At 46.5% G+C, this 26,122-nt stretch overlaps 2 protein-coding genes across 3 annotated transcripts in view; one reads left to right on the top strand and one right to left on the bottom strand.

The window, feature by feature from the left end:
- Positions 1–15,763, bottom strand: part of ANKIB1 (ankyrin repeat and IBR domain containing 1) — a 580,820-nt gene extending 565,057 nt beyond the window's left edge. The window contains exon 1 of one of the 2 annotated variants that reach the window (XM_078663642.1): positions 14,556–15,763. The gene's annotated coding sequence lies outside the window, so the exon portion shown is untranslated. The remainder of the gene's footprint in view (positions 1–14,555) is intronic. The other variant, XM_078663643.1, reaches the window with a different exon arrangement.
- Positions 15,764–16,228: 465 nt separating this feature from the next.
- The window catches only part of KRIT1 (KRIT1 ankyrin repeat containing), a 333,886-nt gene continuing 323,992 nt past the window's right edge, over positions 16,229–26,122 (top strand). The window contains exon 1 of the mRNA XM_078663641.1: positions 16,229–16,422. The gene's annotated coding sequence lies outside the window, so the exon portion shown is untranslated. The remainder of the gene's footprint in view (positions 16,423–26,122) is intronic.

The following is a 26,122-nucleotide window of genomic DNA, read 5'->3' as shown; positions in this document are numbered from 1 at the left end:
TTGATCAATCCGCCAAATTAATGCAGATTGTAATTAAGGGAATGACATCCCACTGAGAAATGACAAAAGATTGGTGGATTTGTTTCGAGCAGTTGTATGCTGGCACAAACGGGAGAACTCAATCACTAGTCTTCTATAGACTCTAATTATTCAGTGGAGAGGGTTTTGTGGGATACAGGATACTTTCTCTCTAACTTATACACTTATCAAAAAGGGTATCCAATACCCATATTCACCCAGTCACCATTTGACTAAGCTCCTTTCCAAAACTAATGACCATGAACACAAACTGTAGCAGCCATGTAAACCTAAAAAAATAATTGTGTGCACACATGAACTCTAAATGACAGCAGAAAAAAACTCTACTCCAGCCGAGTTTGCACAGAGAAATTTAAGGATGTGTGGAACATGGTTTCAACCTCACAAACCTGACCGAACCTCCAACAGGTGGGCCAGGAGTCTCTGAGTCTACCGGCTAAGCATGAGTGGAGAAAGGGTTTACGACTAAAGTAGTGTAACTATAATACTACATTTTTGCTGTTCTGCAAAGTTGAATATGGTAAAAATTTAATTAAGGGAGTGGAGGTATGGAGAAATTTAGCAGGACATTTACATTATTAAATTGTTCTGTATGAACATTTAAAAAAAAATCAACACAAATCTTTAAAAAATACCAACATGCCATAGATAAGAAAAACACACACTGCACTATGAAGACTCTGGGAGACAGCCACGGATGTCATGTGGAAGGACCCTGAATCCATTGCTTCTCCCCAACAAAAGAGCCACTATTGACATGGGTTAGGCAGAGGGCCAAAAAAGCGGATTCCTCCAGAAAATAACTCTGCAGGGGTGGCTCATAGCATAAAACTCACACATATGGGTTAGGATGGAGAGACTAAAGAGCCGTCCACCTATTAAACACCTCTGGAGTTTTACATCATACAAACACACCCATCCACACATTCAGACCACTTAAAGGTTTAATGCCACAAACAATCATAGATACAAGAATGCCCAAAAATATAAACCATGAAGGAATTAGAGAACGCTGCAATATACAAAAAATACTTAACATAATACAGGGGTACAACATATTTCTACAAAACATTTGAGGATTCTGTAAGTCAGAGAAGAGACTTCCCATCATATACATATAGGAGACACAGTTTAGGGTCTTTAGTAAGTTAAGAAAACTTGGAGGCAATGTGCAATATCTTGAGTTTGCAGACTAAGATTTAGTTTCCTGTAATATTCATGGCACCATATTGCCTTACTCAAAACACAACTACCGCAGTGCCCAAAAAAAGACCAGTTTATCATACCATAAACTAGGGTATGTGAATGACTTAGATCAGCTTTGTAAATCGAGAACTGCAAACCGCTGAACTGATTAGCTCAATGACCCATCAAAGCCGGTTTAACGCGACATTCATTTTGTAGAATTCATAGATTTAAAAACAAATCTACAATACCCTAACTATGCACAAATTTTTGTCACTGCATGCCAGCTTACGCAAGGGTGTTCTATCAATTGTCGCCAGTTGAAAGATTAGACGGCTGTCTAATTTAGTGTGCAGTTTAAAAAGCCCAATAAAAATTTTAGCTTTTAATCAACATTCACTAAATATAAACAGAACTGGAGAAAACAGGAGCTTGACAATATCAAAGGAGTCACATTGGTGAAATACTGCTGCAGATATTAATAATCCCATTCAGTCAGCAGAATGGCATCCCTATGTTCGAAGCCCAAAAAAGTCCAACATGACAGTAGCTCAGTTGGAGCCTGAATGTTCCCTCCATGGTATACAAGCATGTTCCCCAGTAACGAATGACCGACTGCAAGCAAATCTAGTAGGCTGACTTATTTTGGACAAATTGTTTTATCAGTATTGTGCCCTCAGTGTAAAGCGCTCCGAAACCCTTCCCTGGGTCTGGTCCGTGCTATGAAAAAAACCTAAAAATAAATAAATAAAATAAGTTAATCTTGTGGGTGCGTGGAGGTTTGTACCTATCCCCGACAATCCAAGATCCAGGACCTGTTGTGTGACCTGTAGAGGGCGCCAAACATGCCCTCATCACGGATGGGGGGACTACTGTCTCAGCCCTGACTGTTGCAGCCCACCCCATTTATTTTTGTAACTTTTTAGTTGACCAGACCTTTTTATCTGTGTCAGAAATGTAGCGCAAAGTTTTGTTTTTCTGTGAAACTCAGAATCTTCTTTGTAAATATTGAGTGTATGTAGAATGAACTTGTGTGGAACAAAGCTTTATTTCGATATAGAAATATCTTAAAAGCACATAACAATAAAAATACAGTTCATGTTATTTATAAAAACACTTCATAAATAATTAAAAAGACTAGATAAAACAGTATTAAACCATTTACAACTTTGAATTGTATACGAGATAAGGAAAAGAACAGGAGGTTACATAAAAAGAAATTAATCAGATAGCTTTAAGTCTGATCACCCATGACCAGCTAAGAAATTTGGCTACCCCACACGCCAATACTGTATTAGGGTTAGATTGTAAAATTCTTAGCGCTGGGGGATAGCCTCTGGTCTCAAGTAGGCAACAGACAGGCTTTAGCCATTTGGATCTGGGCTTTTTGTAGGCACTGCAAACAAAGAAGACATGTGGAATGGATTCAAGCTCAGTGCTGCAGGGCGGACAGGTTGCAGGCGTTTGGTAGGGGGGTTTCCATTTTGAGGTGCGTACACGAACTGGCAGGGTTCCGATTCTAAACTGAACATATAAAGCCCTATCTTTGGGTTTTCTAATAAAGTCCATATAGGGTTCAAGCAAGGGTACGGTCTTATGCAGTCGAAACTCCTCAGTAAATCTACCCAAGTTATCCGCTCTAGATTCTTGGGCGTCAACCCACAGCCAGTAAGCCCGCTTGACTTCCAGTTTAGATATTGGAGCACCAGACTCCCACACTACCCATAATCCAATGGCCGTAAGGAGTTCCTTCATTTTAGAGAGCCAGACAATTTTATGAGACCCCTGCAAGTTCATAACTTCTTTAAGTCCGTCAGCGTAGCACTCTAGCTCTGGTGTGCGCCACAGGCAGGCCCAATAAAGAAGCGGGCGCAGAATTATCAGATCTTTGACCGATCTGCGTCCAAGATCGTATTGTATGGGCTTGCTAGGGGTACTCTTGGGGATAGACAAAAGCTCCTTGTAAAATTTGTTTTCGGCCATTACGAGGGAGTCGACATTATTAAAACCCCAGAGCTCTGCCCCGTACAGTGCACTGCCTACAGCTTTAGCAGAATAGATCTCCAAGGCAGGAGCTATGGGTCTTGATACTGAGGATCTATGCTCCCTGCTTATTACGCCCACAACCCGTTTATGGTTTAAAGCCATTTTTTCAATGTGTGGGGTCCACTTGAGTTGGTCGGATATCCTAATCCCAAGATAGTCGAACATTTTAACTCGCTCTAATGGCTCTTCATTAAGGGTGAGCGTACGACTGGCTTTCCTACTGGGATTAAAATAGAGGAGCTTGGTTTTAGAAGTGTTAATAACCAAGCCCCTTGAATTACAAAAGGAACAAAACCGATCCAGCAATTTTTGGAGCCCCATGGGCGTTTTGGAGACTAGTAGAGTGTCGTCGGCGAAGAGCATAGCGGGAACTTTCACACCAGCCAAGCTAGGGGCGTCAGCATCAATGTCAGATAAAACAAGCATTTACAATGCAACGGTTTCGCCTTTGCCAAAGTTAGAGCTATTGGCATTGTAAATGACAATATTTTTATTAATGTGTTGGTTTTGAAAACAGATAAATAAATGGCATTGTCATTTACATTGCCAACAGCTTAATCTCTTGCAAATGTAAGACCTATTGTACCCTACTGGATTTCACTGAAGAAATTCAGAGTCTGGTCTGCAGGTGTCACGTGACAGATGCCCAATTGACAGCTGAGGGGGTTAAATCGTGCTGGGGTGGCACATTAAGGCAACGCTTGCTGAAAGCACTACACTACCCTACTGGAGTGTCAGTCTTTTTGGACATGGTCCACTCACTCATCTTGAAACAGGAAGCTCGCCACCAGTTCCACAAAAAATATCGTCATTAAATCTTTCCTTTTTAAGGGTTGGACATTTCAGCTGGTGTCTGCTCTCAGTCACGCTCGTCTTGTCGCCCATTGTCAATCACGCGCCTCTCTGTGCCTGGCTGTCAAGTGCCGGCGCCATCCTAGTGCGCATCTTCAGTCAGCCACGGTGTGCTAGCCAACCGAACTGCATTATGGGATGGCATGGTGGGTTAAAGAACCTGTTTTACAAACATGTGTCCGTGCTTGTGAGGAGGTAGTGCACCTGTTGAGGGAGAGAGAGTGTGTTTGCATATGTGCGTGCATGCATGTGTGTGTGTGAATAAGCACTTCCAAGATTTAGTGGGACTAGAGTTTTTATCTACAAATCATTGTTTTCAGCTGTGTTCTAATGGAATCAAAGCAACACTACACCCCCCATAATGCATAGTGTGATCACATAAAAGTACAGAACTGGAAAGAGTGTCCATAATGACCAGCAAGACGGTTTTCACCCTAAGAAGGATGTGCTTCAGTCTCCAGTGCCACGGGCGAGTGGAAACACACACTGTGCTGGTGGAGAAGTAGAAGAAGTACAAGTGTCCATAGAAGAGAAGTAGAGGGGATGCAGTCTCCATTCCCTATGCACTCTCCACTCCCTATGCACTCTCCACTCTCCACTCCGTATGCACTATCCACTCCCTATGCACTCTCCACTCCCTACGCACTCTCCACTCCCTACGCACTCTCCACTCCCTACGCACTCTCCACTCTCCACTCCCTACGCACTCTCCACTCCCTATCCACTCTGCACTCCCTATGCACTCTCCACTCCCTATGCACTCTCCGCTCTGCACTCCCTATGCACTCTCCACTCCCTATGCACTCTGCACTCCCTATGCACTCTCCACTCTGCACTCCCTATGCACTCTCCACTCCCAATGCACTCTCCACTCCCTATGCACTCTCCACTCCCTATGCACTCTCCACTCCCTATGCACTCCCTATGCACTCTCCACTCCCTATGCACTCTCCACTCCCTATGCACTCTCCACTCTCCACTCTCCACTCCCTATCCACTCTGCACTCCCTATGCACTCTCCACTCTGCACTCCCTACGCACTCTCCACTCTGCACTCCCTACGCACTCTCCACTCCCTATGCACTCTCCATTCTCCACTCCCTATGCACTCTCCACTCTGCACTCCCTATGCACTCTGCACTCCCTATGCACTCTCCACTCTCTATGCACTCTCCACTCTGCACTCCCTATGCACTCTCCACTCCCTATGCACTCTCCACTCTGCACTCCCTATGCACTCTCCACTCCCTGTGCACTCTCCACTCTGCACTCCCTATGCACTCTCCACTCTGCACTCCCTATGCACTCTCCACTCCCTATGCACTCTCCACTCCCTATGCACTCTCCACTCCCTATGCACTCTCCACTCCCTATGCACTCTCCACTCCCTGTGCACTCTCCACTCCCTGTGCACTCTCCACTCCCTGTGCACTCTCCACTCCCTGTGCACTCTCCACTCCCTGTGCACTCTCCACTCCCTGTGCACTCTCCACTCCCTGTGCACTCTCCACCACTCCCTATGCACTCTCCACCACTCCCTATGCACTCTCCACTCCCTATGCACTCTCCACTCCCTATGCACTCTCCACTCTCTATGCACTCTCTCTCTATGCACTCTCCGCTCCCTATGCACTCTCCACTCCCTATGCACTCTCCACTCCCTATGCACTCCCTATGCATTCTCCACTCCCTATGCACTCTCCACTCCCTATGCACTCTCCACTCCCTATGCACTCTGCACTCTCCACTCCCTATGCACTCTGCACTCTCCACTCCCTATGCACTCTGCACTCTCCACTCCCTATGCACTCTGCACTCTCCACTCCCTATGCACTCTGCACTCTCCACTCCCTATGCACTCTGCACTCTCCACTCCCTATGCACTCTGCACTCTCCACTCCCTATGCACTCTCCACTCCCTATGCACTCTCCACTCCCTATGCACTCTCCACTCCCTATGCACTCTCCATGCACTCTGCACTCCCTATGCACTCTCCACTCTGCACTCTCTATGCACTCTGCACTCCCTATGTACTCTCCACTCTTCACTCTCTATGCACTCTGCACTCCCTATGCACTCTCCACTCTCCACTCCCTATGCACTCTCCACTCTCTATGCACTCTCCACTCCCTATGCACTCTCCACTCCCTATGCACTCTCCACTCCCTATGCACTCTCCACTCCCTATGCACTCTCCACTCCCTATGCACTCTCCACTCTCCACTCCCTATGCACTCTCCATGCACTCTGCACTCCCTATGCACTCTCCACTCTGCACTCTCTATGCACTCTGCACTCCCTATGCACTCTCCACTCTGCACTCTCTATGCACTCTGCACTCCCTATGTACTCTCCACTCTTCACTCTCTATGCACTCTGCACTCCCTATGCACTCTCCACTCTCCACTCCCTATGCACTCTCCACTCTCTATGCACTCTGCACTCCCTATGCACTCTCCACTCTCCACTCCCTATGCACTCTCCACTCCCTATGCACTCTCCACTCTCTATGCACTCTGCACTCCCTGTGCACTCTGCACTCCCTATGCACTCTGCACTCTGCACTCTCTATGCACTCTGCACTCCCTATGCACTCTCCACTCTGCACTCTCTATGCACTCTGCACTCCCTATGTACTCTCCACTCTTCACTCTCTATGCACTCTGCACTCCCTATGCACTCTCCACTCTCCTCTCCCTATGCACTCTCCACTCTCTATGCACTCTGCACTCCCTATGCACTCTCCACTCTCCACTCCCTATGCACTCTCCACTCCCTATGCACTCTCCACTCCCTATGCACTCTCCACTCCCTATGCACTCTCCACTCCCTATGCACTCTCCACTCTCCACTCCCTATGCACTCTCCACTCCCTATGCACTCTCCACTCTCTATGCACTCTGCACTCCCTGTGCACTCTGCACTCCCTGTGCACTCTGCACTCCCTATGCACTATGCACTCTCCACTCTCTATGCACTCTCCACTCCCTATGCACTATGCACTCTCCACTCCCTATGCACTCTCCACTCCCCACTCTGCACTCCCTATGCACTCTCCACTCCCTCGAGCTGCACTCCCTATGCACTCTCCACTCCCTATGCACTCTCCACTCCCTATGCACTCTCCACTCCCTATGCACTCTCCACTCCCTATGCACTCTCCACTCCCTATGCACTCTCCACTCCCTATGCACTCTCCACTCCCTATGCACTCTCCACTCCCTATGCACTCTCCACTCTGCACTCCCTATGCACTCTCCACTCTGCACTCCCTATGCACTCTCCACTCCCTATGCACTCTCCACTCCCCACTCCCTATGCACTCTCCACTCTCCACTCCCTATGCACTCTCCACTCCCTATGCACTCTCCACTCTCCACTCCCTATGCACTCCCTATGCACTCTCCACTCCCTATGCACTCTCCACTCCCTATGCACTCTCCACTCCCTATGCACTCTCCACTCCCTATGCACTCTCCACTCCCTATGCACTCTCCACTCCCTATGCACTCTGCACTCCCTATGCACTCTGCACTCTCCACTCCCTATGCACTCTCCACTCCCTATGCACTCTCCACTCCCTATGCACTCTGCACTCTCCACTCCCTATGCAATCTCCACTCCCTATGCACTCTCCACTCCCTATGCACTCTCCACTCTCCACTCCACTCCCTATGCACCCTGCACTCCCTATGCACTCTTCACTCTCCACTCCCTATGCACTCTCCACTCCCTATGCACTCTTCACTCCCTATGCACCCTTCACTCCCTATGCACTCTTCACTCCCTATGCACTCTTCACTCCCTATGCACTCTTCACTCCCTATGCACTCTTCACTCCCTATGCACTCTTCACTCCCTATGCACTCCCTATGCACTCTGCACTCTCCACCCCCTATGCACTCTCCACTCCCTATGCACTCTCCACTCTGCACTCCCTATGCACTCCCTATGCACTCTCCACTCTGCACTCCCTATGCACTCTGCACTCCCCACTCTGCACTCCCTATGCACTCTGCACTCCCTATGCACTCTGCACGCCCTATGCACTCTGCACTCTCCACTCCCTATGCACTCTGCACTCCCTATGCACTCTCCACTCCCTATGCACTCTCCACTCCCTATGCACTCTCCACTCCCTATGCACTCTCCACTCCCTATGCACTCTCCACTCCCTATGCACTCTCCACTCTCCACTCCCTATGCACTCTCCACTCTGCACTCTTCATGCACTCTGCACTCCCTATGCACTCTCTATGCACTCCCTATGCACTCTCCACTCCCTATGCACTCTCCACTCCCTATGCACTCTCCACTCCCTATGCACTCTCCACTCCCTATGCACTCTCCACTCCCTATGCACTCTCCACTCCCTATCCACCCTGCACTCCCTATCCACCCTGCACTCCCTATCCACCCTGCACTCCCTATCCACTCTGCACTCCCTATCCACTCTGCACTCCCTACCCATTTGCTGTTAATCACCTTTGCAGCACGTACTTTATGGCCTCTGATGCTCTTCAGCGCTTTGCAGTGCGGTTAGGATATGAAGCGCTATATAAATTCAACTGTAATGCATTACGAAAAATGCCAAACCATGAAAAAACTCCCTGTTGCAAATCTTATGAGCAGTTTTACAAGTGTCTCACGAGGGGCACGAGATGCTTAGCCCATACGAGTCTATTTAGGCCGTTTGGGTACTGGACACCCGCAGTTTTAAGGACATTATTAAAACGGACTGTAAAGTCGAACTGAAAGAATGAAAAGTTATGCATGCTGCAACAAAGGGGATCAGCCGAGCAATTTCACATCAGACAAACCACTGCGGAGTCCTCACTACAAATAAAGGGGCAAAAACGCACTTGATGAACAGCCAGATCGTGGCCTGTGTCTTCATCATGTATTTTTAACCAACGTACACTGAATTCACGTGCTCCACCACTAAAAAACAAGCACTCACCTGGGCTTCCTCGCATGGAATGACCAAAACAAACACAGAAGGAAAAAAAACGAAACTCCGCCCACCGCCGCGATGACGACATCGCAGAGGCGGAGAGGGAAAAAATCGCGGGAACGCCCCCGAATCTGGTCCGGCCTTGACGGACAGATCCGGCTCCCAATGGCTAGCCTCCATTTATGGAGCTAGCTAATGGGAGGTGGGGGACGTTCCGACAAAAGATTTCACCTGCGCGAACTGCTTGCGCAGATCGCCAGGTCGAAACCTAAAAAGAGACCACCCCATTGACAAATAAGGAAAAGAGGGTCGGCACCAAAACACATCCTTGGCGGACACCTCTGTTCACCGGGATTTTATCAGTTATCTGCTCCTTCGTGCCCCACCGAATGCGTGCATATGTTCCATCATGCATGCGGGCCAACAGGTGCAGAATGGGCAGAGGAAACCCCATCTCTTGAAGAACCGCCCACAGACGCCCTCGGGGGACCAGGTCGAACGCGGTCTTCAGATCGATAAAAGCCAAGTACAAACCACCCTTGCTGATCGAGACTGTCTTCCAATGAAGTAGTAACAACCTGAAGGCCTGATCTACAGTGCTAGTACAGGCCCTGAAACCCGCCTGGAAGGGGGAGATAATATTATTCTCCTCTGCCCAAGAGAGTATTCTTTCCAGAAGGACTCTGCCAACCACATTCTGACCATCATCGATCAAGCTGATCGGACGATAGTTGGCAGGGTCACCCCTTGGCCCCTTCTTGTAAATAGGAATCACTTCTGCCCCCCTCCATGAGTTTGGGACTGGAGCCCCAAGGAGGAGGGCATTAGTCAAGAGGGAGAAGAATTTGGCCCATTGTTTAGGGCTGGCGCAGAACAGATCGCCAGGGATGCCATCCTGGCCCGTTGCCTTACCTTGGACTATTTTGCTAATCGCAGACTCTACCTCACTCTGCCCTATAGGATCGATAAATTGGGATATATCATATTGGGGTAATGTGCATTCTGCCATCACTTCGATGTTCTCAGGAACCTCTACCCCTTCGTACAGTTTCCTAAAGTGGTCGAACCATTCCCTGTCCGTAATGTGGTTGGGTAGTGGATCTGCACCACCATCATTGTTTTTTCTTACTAGAGCCCAGAATCGTTCCCCGTTCCTGTTCTGACCGGCCAGTTTTAACTCTTCCCAGTGGGAGTCATCCCAGGCCCTCTTAGCCACTGATAATGCACGCCTGTACACAGCTCGGGCTAAACGAACCTCAGTTGGATCTCGGGTTTTGTTGGCACAGATCAATTTGGACTTTGCCCCTCTGCATTCATGGTTATACCACCTGGCTGCAGGCTTCCTATGCTTCGGCTGGCTTGTCCCACATCCATCAAGGAAGAGAGCGGCCATCCTGTCAATTGTCTCCTCGTAGACCTTGTTGGCCTGGACAGAACCGGGATTATCAGTGCAGAGTGCAGAAAGCTTCTCGGTCTGATCTCTTACAATTTCCCCCAGGGCATTTGTCTTTTGCTTATTAATGGTAAATGTATGCCATTTGATGAACCTTTTGCAATTCGAGGGTACTATTTCTCTAGTCGCCATTGTTAGTCTGTTGCTGGACAGGGGGTTCCCCGCGGTTATCAAGTTGCACAGGCTAAGGGATAGAGGGTTATGGTCACTATGGATAGATGGAATAACTGCCATATCTGACACATATCTCCACAGTCTCTTGTCAACCAGAATATAGTCAATTCTGCTGGGGCAGCTAACCCTATTATAGGTGCATGCACCAGAGAAGTCAGACGGCGTGCGCCCATTCACTGCTACCAGAGCGTGCACCAACACCAAGGCATTCATTTGGATAATAACTGGTGTCCACTTTTTAATCGGCACAGTTGTCAATTGCGGAATTCCCCATCTCGCATCTTCCTCCAGTAAACCTACCGCGCCGTCAGAAGCCAGCGGTTCAAAAGTGCAGTTGAAGTCGCCAGCAATTAACGGCAAAGTATCTGGGGAGCAATTACAAATTGAGTCTGCAAGTAGGGCAATGGTAGGAGATTTACCACCCCCTGGTTTACCTCTAGCATAGATGTTAAAAACTTCCAGGGTCACTGGGGCTTGGGGGACCCGGATCGATAACCTCATAATGTCGTGGGAGATTTTAGGAGAGTAGGAAATCTTACAGTTTAACGAAATTTTAACCCAGACAAGCAAGCCGCCAGACGGGCGACCCCGTCTAGAGGGTGTAGCTGGGACATGGAAGGTAGAATAGCCAGGCTTGTACACTGGTTCCAAACACCATGTTTCTTGGAAGATACACAGGTCATACCTATCAATTAGTTCATTCCAATCGGGAAGAGCTGTTTTATTCCCAAGACCTGCGACATTCCAAGAAACAACGCTCAAAACTCTACTCTTGCCATTAGTATATAATGTGACAGGTTCAATCCCATGGCCATCGGTGGAAGTCGGGATGCTGAGGTTAGCAGAAACTATGAGCTCCTCAAGTCCAGAATTACCAGTATCCTGCGGGGTAAAATGGACCACCTCAGTTCTTCTCTCACGTGAGGTACGGTCGGTACCTTGGGCCTTATGGTTATCATCCCTAGTTACCAGGGAAGGAGGCAGTGGGTTGCCACGGTCTGCATTTAACCTCTGTGGACTACTGGTTTTGTTTTCTATAGTCTTAGTGGAAACTAAAGAGGGCCGGGAGAATCCGGGAGATTCCATGAGTCAATCGACAGCCTCCAATGCGCTGTACCGATTGTAACAAGGGATGGGGGGTTGAGTAAACTGGGGGCCATACCATTCATCGCTACACTGACTACCGCCGTGGTTAAGCCACCCTCCTTTACGCAGTACCAGATTCCAACCCTCTACTCCCCCGCCACCTGGGACGAGACAGTTCAGGTCCCTACGCACCTCATGCCTCCTCCCTCCCCAGGAATGGTTGGTATCCCTCAACCAACTCCAACCATTATCCAACTGCTCCCCAGGCATGTAAAAATAGGACAATGGTCTGGCCACAATCACAGTGCCGTTGGTTCCAGGTTTCCCCATGCAAATATACTCCACAAAACGAGGATCCTCAAAAGTCACTACTACACAATCCCCCTGCAAAACTTTCCTATTGGGGCCCACCCAGGGGGCTCTCTCAACCATCAAGATGTTGCTACGGGTGTTAGGTGGTAATGGATGAATATTAGCTAGCCAATGGCATACCTTGTTTTTGAGCGCCCGGAAGGGTTCAGTAAATGTCGGGGCCAGCTCCGGTACCCCTGTCAAAACGATTACATAGCGACAGGCGTCAGGTGGTAAATTGATATTTCGACGCTTCTGGCTCTTAACAGGGAGGGTTGAATCCGATTTTGGAGTGGGGGCAGCATGAAACTTGTGATACATGTGTGGAAGTAGGACTTGTGTGTGTGTGGGAGGGATCTAAACACTGAAGTGAGGAGGATGGAGAAAGGCTGCTTTTAGAAATTACATGAAGACTTTGCTAGAAAGGAACTACTGATTAGCTCTTCCTGCACACTGCTATTTGGAGGATGTTAAAGATGATGGGTGGGAGTGACGTTTCTGTTGTCCAATGTGAGGAAGTTTGTAGGCCAAGGCCCTTTTGTCTGTCCTCGATTGCTTCAGAAAGGTCATTTGCAGCTATGTCTGGCATTTCATTTAACAAGGCAACGTATAATGCTTTTGTGCAAGATACTTGGCCTACTCTGTGAAGTTAAAGGAAGCAGCTCCAATCACCCAGAAAAACTATTTATGTCTGTCGATAACCAAGGGGTCTACTTCATGGAAATCGTACCTCAGCTAAACTGGTGTCCACAGCCTTATACATGGAGGAACTACGCAAGAATGCCCACACAAATCTAGCTTTAAAGCTATATGATCCGCCTATCATGCTTACATATCTTGCGTTGCCATTTGCACTCCACAACAAAAAACCTCTGATGGGGGGGAAGATTTGGCCTGATCCCATTAAATGCATACTGGGTCAGGAGAATAAGGAGTGGTCCTGATCCTGTGTGTAGGCTCTGAAGCACAGCATCGAAATCTTATAATTCTTAATTATTATATAAACAGTGAAAATATGGCGACCTCCCGACTTTGGCCCTATACTTGGGCCCATACAGCTGCTTCTCACCACTTCTTAACATGTTGCGCTCTGTTAAGACTTATCAACAAACTGACTTAGATGAAGAAAACGCAAGAGTGAGAGCATGATCTGCAACTGAGACCACAGCTGTTCACCACAAATCCCTCACCGCCCATGGCGAGGTGGTCAGCTTAATCCCAATTATGGAAAAAAGTAGGCAGTCTGGCTGCAACAATCAAGGGCAAAGACACAAGGACTGACTGTCAGAGGCCAATTCCACACACAGTGGAATTGCTCAGAGAACCTGGAAGACCTATTGATTCAGGAATGCTGCACTGGCAATGATCCACATACTGTTTTGGACGATGAGACCACGTCCTGGCATACAGTGAATCTACAGCAGTGAAGTCATTAACTATAGCAGCTCCAGGCTTGTAAACTATGTGCTGTGCAATTAACTAAATGAAAATGTAAATGTGAACATCTGCATTTTATCTTTTTTTAATTGCATTTTTCTTTCATGTAAAATCGTAACGATTTAATTAGTCAAGCAAATTCTATCACTTCATGTGCCCATGTTCTGGGCGACATCTTCAGTTGTATCTGCTATGAAATGCATCACTTTACAAAAAGGCAGTGACTGGATAGCAGCCGGAAAGGGACCCTTCGGAGAAAAAACATCCTAGAATAAAAGACTAATTTGTAAAATTCCCTAAAAATACGCTCGGCTATCAATCCACTGATCCAAGTCACACAAACAAAATGAACCATGTTCTACTATCTTCATAAAGCTCCTAGATAAAATAAACGTCAGCATGGATACCGGAGCCATGTAGGAGTCCTCAGATGCATCCCCTCCTCCTGTTTCAAGAGGGACCTGAAACTCCATCTCCTAAACAAATACTTTCATGACCAACGTCAACTAACCTAGTCTTCTTTATCCAAGCTGTCTCCCCTCTCCCTGGACTTTCAAGGATAGTGGGTGAACGGACTATGTCTTGCTCGCCCTTTCTTTCTGTAAATATTTCAAGTCATTTACACATATAAACTTTTTTACGGTGATTGTTTGCAGAGATCTGCTCCTGAGATTAACTCAAATCTGCCAAACCATAATCCACACGCGTCACAGTGTCATACCTCAGTAGATGGGACATCTCCAAGAAACATAAGATCCCACAGTGCCAAGCGAATACAGAACCGCTCTCACTGACTTCTAGGAAGGAGCTACATCTCACTCGGAAATTACCAGTTGCATTGCATTCTACAAGTCTGAAAATCATACATGTTCCCGCGGTACCATAAGGCATGTCCGTAGAGAAAAGGGTTGGGCCGATCATTTGCATCGATAATCCCTTGACGCTAATGCAGGGGAAAAAGAAAGAGAAGCACTTACTGACGTGACGAAGGCTGCTGGGTGATGCGCCGTGGATGTTCCATATTGGAGGGGACCCGTTTCTGAAGGGCGCTGGTCACTAACAGGCTTGTCTTGGTATGGAGTGCAAGTCTCACACAGGTCCCCTTACTAGGGAGGCCCAGGAGACTGTCAACCCTTCCGCTCTCTGGCAGGGTGCCAAGAAAAACACTAGGTCCTTCCTCCTTGGCAGGTACTAATCGTCCCTCCCTGACATGGCCGGCCAACAGTGGCAGGTGGTGCGGCGATCAGTTTCCATCAGACAATAGCCTCCGCCGGCTAAGGTGCGGCCAAGCCGCTCCCTAGCCCGAGGACAGTGCAGACCAACAAACGAAGGAGATACACTACGAGCCCTGCAACAAGCTTCACGACCGGGCCCCTAGAGGCGTACAACCCCGATTGCAGGTTGGTTCCACCTTCCCTCAGGCTGCAGCTTCCACCCTATTACCATGTCTAATTTCCACAAAAACCCATTAGCTGCAGGTTCTCTCCCGTCCTAGCTGGCCGCATGACCGACTCCTTGCCTGCATGAAAGTTATTTTACTGTACGAACTCCTCTTTCTTCTTCTTGGTCTAGGCTCAATCTTCTTTATCTGCCTTGTTACTCCTCTACCTCAACTAGATGTACGCCTCCATCCCTTCCTGGTCAACGTTCCCCTTTCAGCAGATTATTTTCGCTTTCCTATTGTGGTATTGCTTCTTCTTCGCCGGTTGGTTAAGGTGAATCCTCTCGTCTTTTCAGGCTACAAGAAGCCTCTCTTATAGGAAGGAAGACACTCCCGGCTCCTAGCAGCAATCCCACTGGTAGAATCGGAATGCTGAAGTTCGCCTATCCCGGTTGCGGAATTGGACCGCCCGTGGTACACGGTTTCAAGTCCACTTCTGTCCTTTTTAAGCTGCCAGTTCAAAGAGCTCCCCGGATTCCTTGGCACTTTGGTTGCAGCCCTCCTCCCCCGGCAGCAGGCAATCACCAAAGCCCTTTGTTCCGTGTGGCGGATAGAAATATGATGAACCTGGAGCCCTTGCCCTGCTCAGCCCAATCTGCCCCTGGCGCGGGGCCCTTTCCCCTGGAAAACTGCAAGATGCAGAGTCAGGCTGGGTGAGTGACACCTCCAGTAATAACAACAACAGACACTAGCAACAACCTAGCATCTCCAGCCGGGACACAACCTCCGCCGACCCGGAAGTAATGCCGTGGGGCGGGACTTGGTAGAAGGATAAACAAGCGGCCGGGAAAGACCTCGTGGGCTGGTCCCAGGCAGATAGCAGAGCCTAGAAACGAAAGAAGGACGAAAGTTGTGCGCCTCATAGGGAGTGGTCTCTAAAAGAAATGCCATTTTAAAATTCCGTGCAAATGGAACGTGAGGTCTACAAAATAATAAATAATTTTCTTCCAAAATACGAAAGCAGCATTAATGTGTGTAAACATCCTATCAGGTATATTGACGTAATATTATTACTCGGATACAGTCTTCATATCAACTTTAGAATTCATTCATGCAATACCAAATACGGTTCTTAATAACGGCGTTAGAGACATGAAGAGAGGTATGTATTACCTTCATTACACGAAAGACCACCCAGTCTCTCCAATGACGGGCAAAAGCAACTCTAGAATGTCTGGTAGGTGTAGTCCTTTTTTAGTGTTTAGTATCAAGGCGGATCTCCCAGGAGTTGTGGTGGTTTCCAGACTAGCAGTTCAGCGCTTGGGACGACCCAGTCCTGACAAGCGCCACCGCCCTAGGGACTGGTTCAAGATGCTGAAGTACCAAGGGACTGGGCACGAAGCATCCCATTAAGGATTAGAAGAAGACGGAGTGCCCTGAGACACATCGCATAAAGGGTCCGGGTAAGATCATTTGTCCAAAGGGAGCCAGGGGAACTTATCATTCCTTAACTTCCCATAGAAGGACGGCAAGTCAGAAAGCACAGATCACCTTAAAAGACCATAGAAAGAGGCAGCAATTTGAAAGGTTCAAGAAAAATATTGTGCAGTTAGAGATCAAACAAAGTCATGGGAATTCAAGGAAAAGGGTGCCTTGGAAGGTCAAAGCAACATCGCTCTAAGGGGTATGGAATAAAGTATTACTAGTGACCCTGAAAAAAAGACTCTTACAGAAAGTAACAGAGAGCATCCAACAGGACACTGAAAAAAGTCCAGCCACAAAGGACAGTACAGAGTGCTCTGGAGACCTGATATAGGACCTTGCATTTCTCTAAAAAGATACCATTATAGGAACTCGGTGGATATTATGTCTAATAGAATCCAGTTCAAAGGTAGCATGCCAGAGGGCCTGGGAAACAAGCATTTACAATGCAATGGTCTCGGCATTATTAAAGGTAGATCTATTGGCATTGCTCATGACATTTTTTTAAAAACATAAATAAATGGTATTGTCATTTACAATGGCAATAGGTGAGCAAGTGGCACGGGAAAATGGTAAATGTCAATAGGTCTCTTCCTATTAAATATTCCCCGTATTATTGTTCACCTGTGATTTCTTTATCAATAGTAAAAAAGTAGGGGTAGGTCCTATAAGCAGCCCCAGGTTTCTATCTGCAGCAATATCAGTTTCCATGGGGAAGGTTGGACTGGGCTGTACTACTGTTGTCCAAACCAGCAAAACGAGAGCACAATTGAATACAAAGTAACTTTCAGAATATCAAACCAAAAGAAAAATGCTCAACAAACAATGCTTGGTCAACAACCAAAACCTATTTGGCACCCTAACAGCTCTCACGCCAGCAGGTTTATAATTTCATACACCCTGCAGGATGTTACGATTTTGACCTATTTGAACTCCTGATCCCTGACCCCGAGAAGAAAACCTTAGAGTGATCATATTTCCTGAGTCCATAACTTACCTAGTCAGTCAACTGAATTTAGAAGGGTTTTTGTTCCAGGAAATGTGTGAGCTCTACAACAGTAACAGCTGTCTTTAGACAACGTGAGATCTCTGGAGGCACAGTGTTGGCAAGGATATCTACCTACCACAGAGGGGGACATAAGCAGAACTCTTAAATTTACAATCCAGGTCCATGCCAGAAGCTCATCCAGACTCTGTTTTTGTCTGATTTAAAAAGAAAAAAAGAATCACCTACAAACGCCAGAATTCTATGAACAAAACTGGGCTGGATTAGCTACTCATACATGGAACTGGGATACATGAGAGTTCTTCATAAATCTTGTGTCAGAACCGTGGCAAAATATTGCACTGTAAGAAAATCTCATTTGCAGCATAGTTAAACCTGACATTGGCCCGGGGAGTGCAGGGTTAATTTTGGATTCCCGTCGGGTTCTTTTGCACACGTCAATCTTGCAGCAGGTGAGCCCTGGTCTTGATTTTAATTAGTGGGATTTTTAAAATGTTTTGAAGAACGGCTCACCTGTTTCATGTCAGATATCACAAGGTTTATTTTCTGATGAGCTATTAGCTGGGGGCTGGAAGCTGGATGTTCAAATGCTCAGTCATTGTTTAGGAAGACATTAAACAGTAAAATAGCTATACCCGAAAAGAAGACTAGCTGCATTTCTCGTGTTTGTCTCAACATATTTTGGAGCCATTTCTAGAAACGCACTCCACTTCCGGTTATTAACTGTTCCTGCCACGCCTCAGTCTGGGAAGGCTCTCTTCTGAGGCCTGCATAGATCTTGCAGCTGCTGCACAGACTGCAGTTCTTCTAAAACACAATGCAGGTAGTGTTGCAGTGGTGTTTTGTCCCCTAAAATATAGGCCTTCTGCATTGTTTATAGCGGCCATGGATCCATCAGCCAGCTTTCGTTTTTAATCAGGTAGTTCTTTGCATTCTGGGACCTGTAGTCTCGCATTTACTAATACTCGATACTGGCTGAAAGTGCCACGCACGACCCAGGGCTCATTGACAGCCAAATGAGGTTTTGAATAAACTGAAACAATCCAACTTTCACAAGCCCTGGGGTCTCTCACAAAGAAAAGCAGAGGACTACGAGACAAATTGTCTCATCCTTATTGTTGCCGCTGCTCAAATCAATAACATCAGTAACGGGATCTGAAGGATGAAACACGGTGTGGCCCCAACTTGAGTATGCATTAGGGTCCACATGCTACTCGCAAACACCCGCCGGCAGGTTGTACAGAGGTCAGTTGCAAGAGCTATTCTCACTTATCACATTAATATTGAGCTGTGGGAGGTGATGCGAGAGAAGCGGCCAGGCGGGAACAGCTCACGTGCTGATTACTAAATGCTTCGAGGCACTGCCGCAGACGGGGCGCGGTCTGAGGACTTCCTGACCTTTGAGACGGCCTCTGCGTGGGCTCAGCATGGATTGACGCAATGCAATGCCAGCGAGGCAAGTGATGCAGAGCGCACTCGGGGCCAAGCCAGGCCAGTGGTCAGCAGCGGGGACCGCGGGCACCGAGCAGCAATTAGAACCTGTTTTCACCATGCGGTGTAACCCTCGAGTGCCCGCGAGCTGCTCTGACGGAAGCTTTTGTGACCAAACTTAGTGCAAAGATCTCAAGTTGTACTACTGGCTCAGCTGTCACGCGGCCTCACGTTAGGCCTGACTCCTTTCACCAGTCCTGCCTTATCAGTCGATAAAATTCACTTGAAATAGAATGTTGCATTTTGGGGCTGGTAGTTTCGCTTTTAACATTGTGTGAATGGATCATCATTTCAGCACACAAAGGGTTGCCTGAAGAGCCAGTACTGCTTTGGACTGGTCAAGGGGCCACTTGAGAGTATGTACCAGGCGGGAATACCTCGCCCAGTCCGACCTTTCCATTCTGACACATATGGTAATAGGAAAAACTAAAGTACCAGAATGCAAGAAATGTAGCCATTTACGTACATGTGGATGGGGTAAAGTAATGTCTCTGCTCAGCAACTCTAATTAAACTGACCCCTACACTTCTTTAAAGTACACCTCCTTGGCACAGTTCGGGCACTTGGGCATGTTGGTGCGGGGCGTTGTCAGGCGAGGTGTGCGTGGTGCGTTGCTGTCAGGCTCCGAGGGCGGGTTACGGCTCAGCAGCTCACTCTGTCTCTGAGCCCTCGTCGCGTCCGCTCGCCTCTTGTACTCATTGTGCGGCAGGGTGGGGCGTAGAGGAGGGACAATACCCCCCGGGGAGGCAGGCAAGCCTCTGTGACTGCATCTGTTAAGCAATAAGCACCAAATGGAGAAACGTAACGTGGAGTAAAAAAACGCAGCAGATAAAACGATAAAAAAGACCACTAGAGAAGCAAAAAGAAAATAAACCCCGGAGCGAGTAGTGGAAAGAGAGCGATGCAATAAAAATACTGAAAAGAAAATGAAGCCAGAAGAAATGAAATAACATCCCTGCATTGGCTTACACGACAGGAAAAAGTACAAAGCCACAAGAAAGTATAACTGGAGCTCAATGAAGTAAACCAGTCTAGCGCCCCACCTCCCCGACGCTGAGACGATCTCATCAGTTGGAGGGGAACAAAGACACGGACAGCGGGAGGGGGCGGGAAAAAAGACGGCAGGAACGAGGAAAGCGAGAGCAGCCTACCTCAACCTTACCAGCAGGAAAATGGCTGCCTCAAAGCTTCCGAAATTTTTCGGATTCGGGGGCGTGTTTTGCTGTCCTGAGTGACGGACGACGTCACGAGCTAAAGAACAGCAAAACTTACGCCCCCAAATCCGAAAAAGACGGGGCTTGTTTGGAGTGACTCCCTTCTCTTCCAATGGCTGGCCTTCCTTTAGGAAGCCAGCCAATGGAAGCGAACGGAGCTGAGAGGCGGGTCTAAACTGCCTTACTATACAACATAAGATCTCCGGACCGGAAGCTGCTTCGCAGCTTATAGGTCCCTCGACCTAAAAAGCAGCGCTTTAAGTCCCCCAGTCAGATCACGCTATAGAGCCTGGAAAAAATAAAGCATTCTGAGGGATGCAGATGACCGATTGTGGCCCCTGGGCATAATAGTAGGAACATAGCAGGTCACGTCTTCTAGCAAATTATTTAGATTAGTTTCAGTTACACCTTCAAGTGTGCATTATCCAAGTTCCATTCAAAGGAAGAACAGGGACAACCGCCATACTAAGATTGCCACAGATGGACCACTCTATAGCAACAGGACACAACTGTGATAGCTTTTTTTGAAGTAGCACAGACAGACCACTCAAACTAATTGCATATTTCCCTATACTAATTCCCGCTAATCCTGTTTGGGTTTCGGAGTAGCGTGCTACTCACCGAAAAGTGCTTCACCTCAGGGGTAGCAGGCGCTGTATAGATGCAATCCTTTTCCCTCTTCTATCCCTCCACTATCCTTCTCGATCCAAATAACTGACTAACATATCCACCGCTCAAATTACTTTCACATTTTCACTATACTAATTCACCACTAATCCTTTATGGGTTTTGGAGTAGCTTGCTACACGCAGAAAAAGCACTTTGACACCTCGTCAGGGGTAGTAAGCGCTATATAATTGCAAATACAATACATAGTGTAAGGCAATAGGTCAGTAATTGGGATGGATGTCAGTCCATTACAAGGAATTAGAGTACAAACTTGTCACAGTAAAAAAACAATTTCAATATTATAAATCTGGGCTCAACCTTCGGGTAGCTATAGCACAGAGCAGGCAGGCTTAACTTAGGAAAATGTGTAAAGTATTTAGCAGTAATAAAACAATTGAAAAAAGTTGAAATACAGTAAAAAAAATCCCACAGCCAATTTATATTAATAGAGAAAAATATAATGAGTTAAATGACATCAGAATGACAAAAATCCAATAAGACGAACCAGAGATAGTTATTGGGCTTCACTGTTAGCGAGTGACCAGGATCTGGGTGCGATTTCAGGCCCACTTCAATGGAATGTGAGTCAGATACTGCAAGGGGGGCATTCTGTTCAAAGATTTTATCTTCTGAATTAGTCTCTGAAATGAAAGTTGAAATCCTCCAGCGGGGGCGGGCAAGGCTGAAAGCTGTAGGAGCCAAAGTCCTCTAGAAGCTGAATAGCCGCAGGACCAGGTCTCGCTGAAGCTGTTGGTTTTGTCTAGAAAAGTGAGAGAAGCCAGATTTAGTTGTTGCCAAAATTCCCTTGTCAGGCAGATACTTTTCATGCCTTTGCCGGCTTAAGATTTCTCCCCTCGTTCTTAGTCTTTTTTTATGGAGCTCAAAATCCTCCAGTAGGGCAAACCAACGCTGGAGCTGGATCCTAAGAAATCCTCCCGTAATTGGTCACTGGTGCCTGAGCTGAGGTTCAGTGTAATCTCCGGTGGTATTGGAAGTCTAAAACATTCCAAACTTTTCAGAGTTTCTGGATCAGCTGTTCTTCGTCACTTCTAAGGCTCCTAGGACTGCAGGGAGAGTGCTTAGGAGCAAAGATTCACGCCAGGAGAGGCCACCAGCATGATTCAGTCCAGATGTTACAGATCAACAAGTCCCTTCAGTAAAAAGACATCTTGAGGCTTGTTTTGTCCATCAGGAGCACAGCAAACTGACCTTCGGAGTCCACTTCTCAGTCCTGGGTACAACCGGGAGCAGGTCCAGCACTTCAGGTGTCCACACAGGTCTCAAACAGAAGATCCAGTCCTCTTCTATTGTTCTGCAGGTAGTGGTCTGAGTTGTGCGTGAGGTGCCACTTTTGTAGGGTTTACTAGCCAGTAGGTGGGTAGACTAGTGGACACCTCCTTACCAACGAGGATAAAGTTCCCCTGTGGCACACCTTCCCACTTTTGTAGCATATCCTGTTTGCCTTACTGCAGGCTATCCCACTTTGCACTACTTTAAGTAAAATCCAAGATTGCACAGCATTTTTGCCCTTAGAGGTGGCTTGAATGCCATCCAAGGGTAGGTTTAGGGAAATAAGCAGCTCTTCCTTCTCCCCAGGGGCCAAACTGGCTACAAAGAGCTCAGGAGACAAAAGTCTCTCCTCTCTTCTTCTCTCCCGTCGCCTTCCTCACTTAACTAAACATGGATAGGCCCCACCCTGGTTCCTTTTAAGTTAATGATGTTCTGTACCCTCCAGGCTAGCCTTCCTGAGCTGATACATGTCATATACCTCACACACAGATAGGGCTTTTGCCAAAAAGCCTAAGCCATAGTTTCTGCTCTTGAGACAGTTTTCAGAGCTCATTAAGGTAAAGACTCACAAGGTAGCTGCTAGCAGGCTAATGCTAATTAGCCTACTTATTGTTCAGGCAGACAAAGTTAAACCTTTTAAAAATCACTTCTTCTAATTATTTATTAAAAAGCTGACTTCACCACTGAATTGGGTTTTTAATAAACATTTGAATTAATCAAGTAGGTTGTCACAAATCATAGATATCAGGGTTATGATTTTATTCCAAACTTTGATTTTTATCATAGGACAGCTAGAGACCTTCACAGTGAAAATAACATTTGTGGGCTAGTCACTGTAGGTACACGTCAGCAGGAAATTCTTGCATGCATCACTTTTAAATACTGGGCACCCTTCTTTATGGATTACAAGGCTCACTTAGCGGTGACGTATTTATTATTTATTAGTAGTCTTCTTTCTTGTACAAAAAGGGTTATTTTGATAGACACACCTGCAGGTCTGTGAGCTGCAGAAGACAGGCCACGCAGGTAGGCCCAAAGCCATGTTTCTTTTGTCAGCCTAGTGGATGCCACAATGTGTGCTAAAGTTCACAGGTGGCATTTAACTTTTCCATGCCACTGGTGTGTCTCCTGCACCATATATGCTATATAATAATTTTAAGGTGCCCTATAGCCCTCTTAATTTTCTCCACACCTTGGTGACAAAGAAGATGGACAAACCCAAGAGAGGAACTCATTTCTAGTTTTTTTGTACCCTCACCCACTACTTTATCATGGGTTAATTTCTTATATCATTACACTTAGCACTCGTCTGTTTTTCCCAAATGTATACAAGTACCCACAGAGCACTCTACAGTGGAATTCAATCGATGCAATGTTATGTACCTTTTATAGGGGATTATACAGAGCATCCGTGTGACAAGTGTTTTATGGTAAAGCATGGGTCCACTAGGGCTAGTGTTGGTATCCACATAAGCATTTGACACCACTTACCCTTAAGACACTACAGCGGTACCCAGGAGAGTACAGATTCCTAAGTGGTCTAGGAAAGAGACAGCATTCTAAAGTGCCCAAGCACAAGTCCTGGAAGGGATCCTTAAAAAAGACAGCAGACTAAAGAGCATTGGAGACACTACCCTTAGGGAATCAAGAGACTTCCTCATGTGGTAACCTGAGAACGTATATTGGTAGAACACATGAAATATACAATGTCCAAGGAGAAATTGTGAAGCATTTTGTGTGCCTATTACTTAAGTGAATGTACACTCAGCCCTCTCCTTACAACAGTGTCATCACACTCATATCTTCCTTTACACAGATATATTGTTCTGGGAACTACCCTTATTACAGTGGTAGCACACTGAGACCGGTTTTTGCTGCAGTTATATCACACTCATATCTCATTAAGAGCTGCTGCTACTGAGGTGTCATCAGCCCACACTGGGACCTTTCCTTTTCTTCAGGACAACTCAATGTGAATCTGAAACATCTTTAGTGACTTCAAATTGATTGTGAGCTATCCTTTCCACTATAACCACTCAATAAGCGCTCTTATCTCCACCACAGTGACACCACTACACCACACTAGTGACTGCATACCCAGAGATGTCTCCACTGCACTGAGAGTGCCTCCTAGTTTGATGCCAGCAAGAGCAGCTTCCAGTGCCCTATCAACGTGGCTACAGCAGCCACCAGCATGCTCTCCCAGAGCATATGCCACTATTTACAGCTCATTCTCAGAGGAAATCTTACCGAGGCAATTCTCTCTCTCTTTGTTCTTCTCATGCCGTGCAAGCCTTTTTTGTTGGGCACTTCTCAAACCCTACAGATATATCTACCTAAAGTAAGTTGCACCTCCTGCAAATCTTTATCTTAGTGCATCCCCCAACTCGCACCTCCTGCAGATCTTTATCTTATTGCACCCCACATCTCTCTCTCTCCCAAGGATCTCTCACCACCTTTCTTTCTCTCCCAATAGGATATCTCCAAATCTCTTACATTTGTTTGTTTCCTAGCCTTTTGCTTGCATCCTAGCTCCCCATGTCTCAGCCAGTCTCTTTTGTAATGACTACCCACCTAAGGAAGCCAACCTCTCAACTCCTTCACCAATTTGTTCCTCTTCTATGTGATTTTGTCTACATTCTCTTATGTCTTGTTCTTTTAGGTTGCTTCTCCATTGACATTGTGGACTCTTCGCTTCTTAACAGTCCGATTTCTGGCTATATCACAGGATTGAGACGGCCCTAACAGACATTATTAATGAAATCAGACTGGTAGTAGACAAGGGTCATGCAGGGAGGTTACTCCTGTTGATCTCTGTGTGTCGTTCTATACCCTGGACTATAGAAGACTCTTGTCTCGTCAGTGCAAAGAGGTAGTAAAACGTCCTTATGATGGTCTAGATCCTTCTTTGAATACCAGACCCCAGCAATGAAGCTGCATCCTTTTACCTTTGTTGAGGACCATTTTGGACTGTGGGTTACCTTGGGCACCCTTCCTGAGGTTGTGCCTGTTTAAGGTGTATAATCAGAGAGGGGAGTATTCGGTATAAATACTATACCGAGTACACTGATTTTGATTGATTTCAGGGGGATGACTGGGCTACTGTCGTGCCTGGAAGAGATTAGTATTTGAGCTGTAACAAGCTGACACAGGTTAAATGGGGACAAGATGGAAGGTCCACTGATAGGACCCAAAATCAGGTACAAAAAATGGTAGCTCCTGTGTGACAGGCTCCAAGTTAATAAAACAGCAGATAAAACAGAAAATGTTAAAAAAAAACTAGATGTGAATAATAGATAATCACATAACCAAGTACTTGCAAGTAAATATTGTATAGAGGTTTTTTTTTTTTGCGTTTAGGAAAATAAGACAGTGTATTTACCTACAATAAAACCTAAGCTGGTGGGAATCCTAGTTAATTCCAGTTCATTGAATGTAGGCATATTGAAGTGACAACTTAAAATTATGCTGGTGTCCCGCAATGTTGATCTGCTGGATGGTTGAGGAAATATGAGCTCTGCATGGACACCAGGAGGAAACTATACTGTCTTGAAGTCGAATAGAGGGTTCAATTTAAAGCTTGATGCATTCTTCAACAGTACATTTATGGGGCTGTCCAATATATGTGGCCAGAAAGATATTGTAACTCAGATTTAAGAAACACTGCACTCTTCAAGACGAAACATAATTAATCCAGACTGATTTTGTTTCAACTCAGTGTGAGTCAGAGGGAATGGGCGAGATGGAGGATCTTTAGTCTCGGAAATGAGCTTCAGAGTGCTATGCTGGATGATATAGATTTAAAAAAGTAGTAAAAGCTCACCTTTTTTGGTAAACCCCCATGAATCGTCAGGACTATTCAATAATGTTATTCGGAGACACCTTGAGACGTGTATGTGGGCGATGTATTTGAGGAGGAAGATAGTGCCAACAACATTCCCTTGTTAGATAACGTAAATCCGGTGCATTGCTCAGTGTTGGCTGTTCAAATAATGAAATTGTCCGTGGACC

The sequence above is a fragment of the Lissotriton helveticus genome, chromosome 10 (genome assembly GCF_964261635.1).
Source record: "Lissotriton helveticus chromosome 10, aLisHel1.1, whole genome shotgun sequence".
NCBI lineage: Eukaryota > Metazoa > Chordata > Amphibia > Caudata > Salamandridae > Lissotriton > Lissotriton helveticus.
Note: the sequence above shows the minus strand (reverse complement) of the source record. Positions and strands in the feature narration are given on the sequence as shown.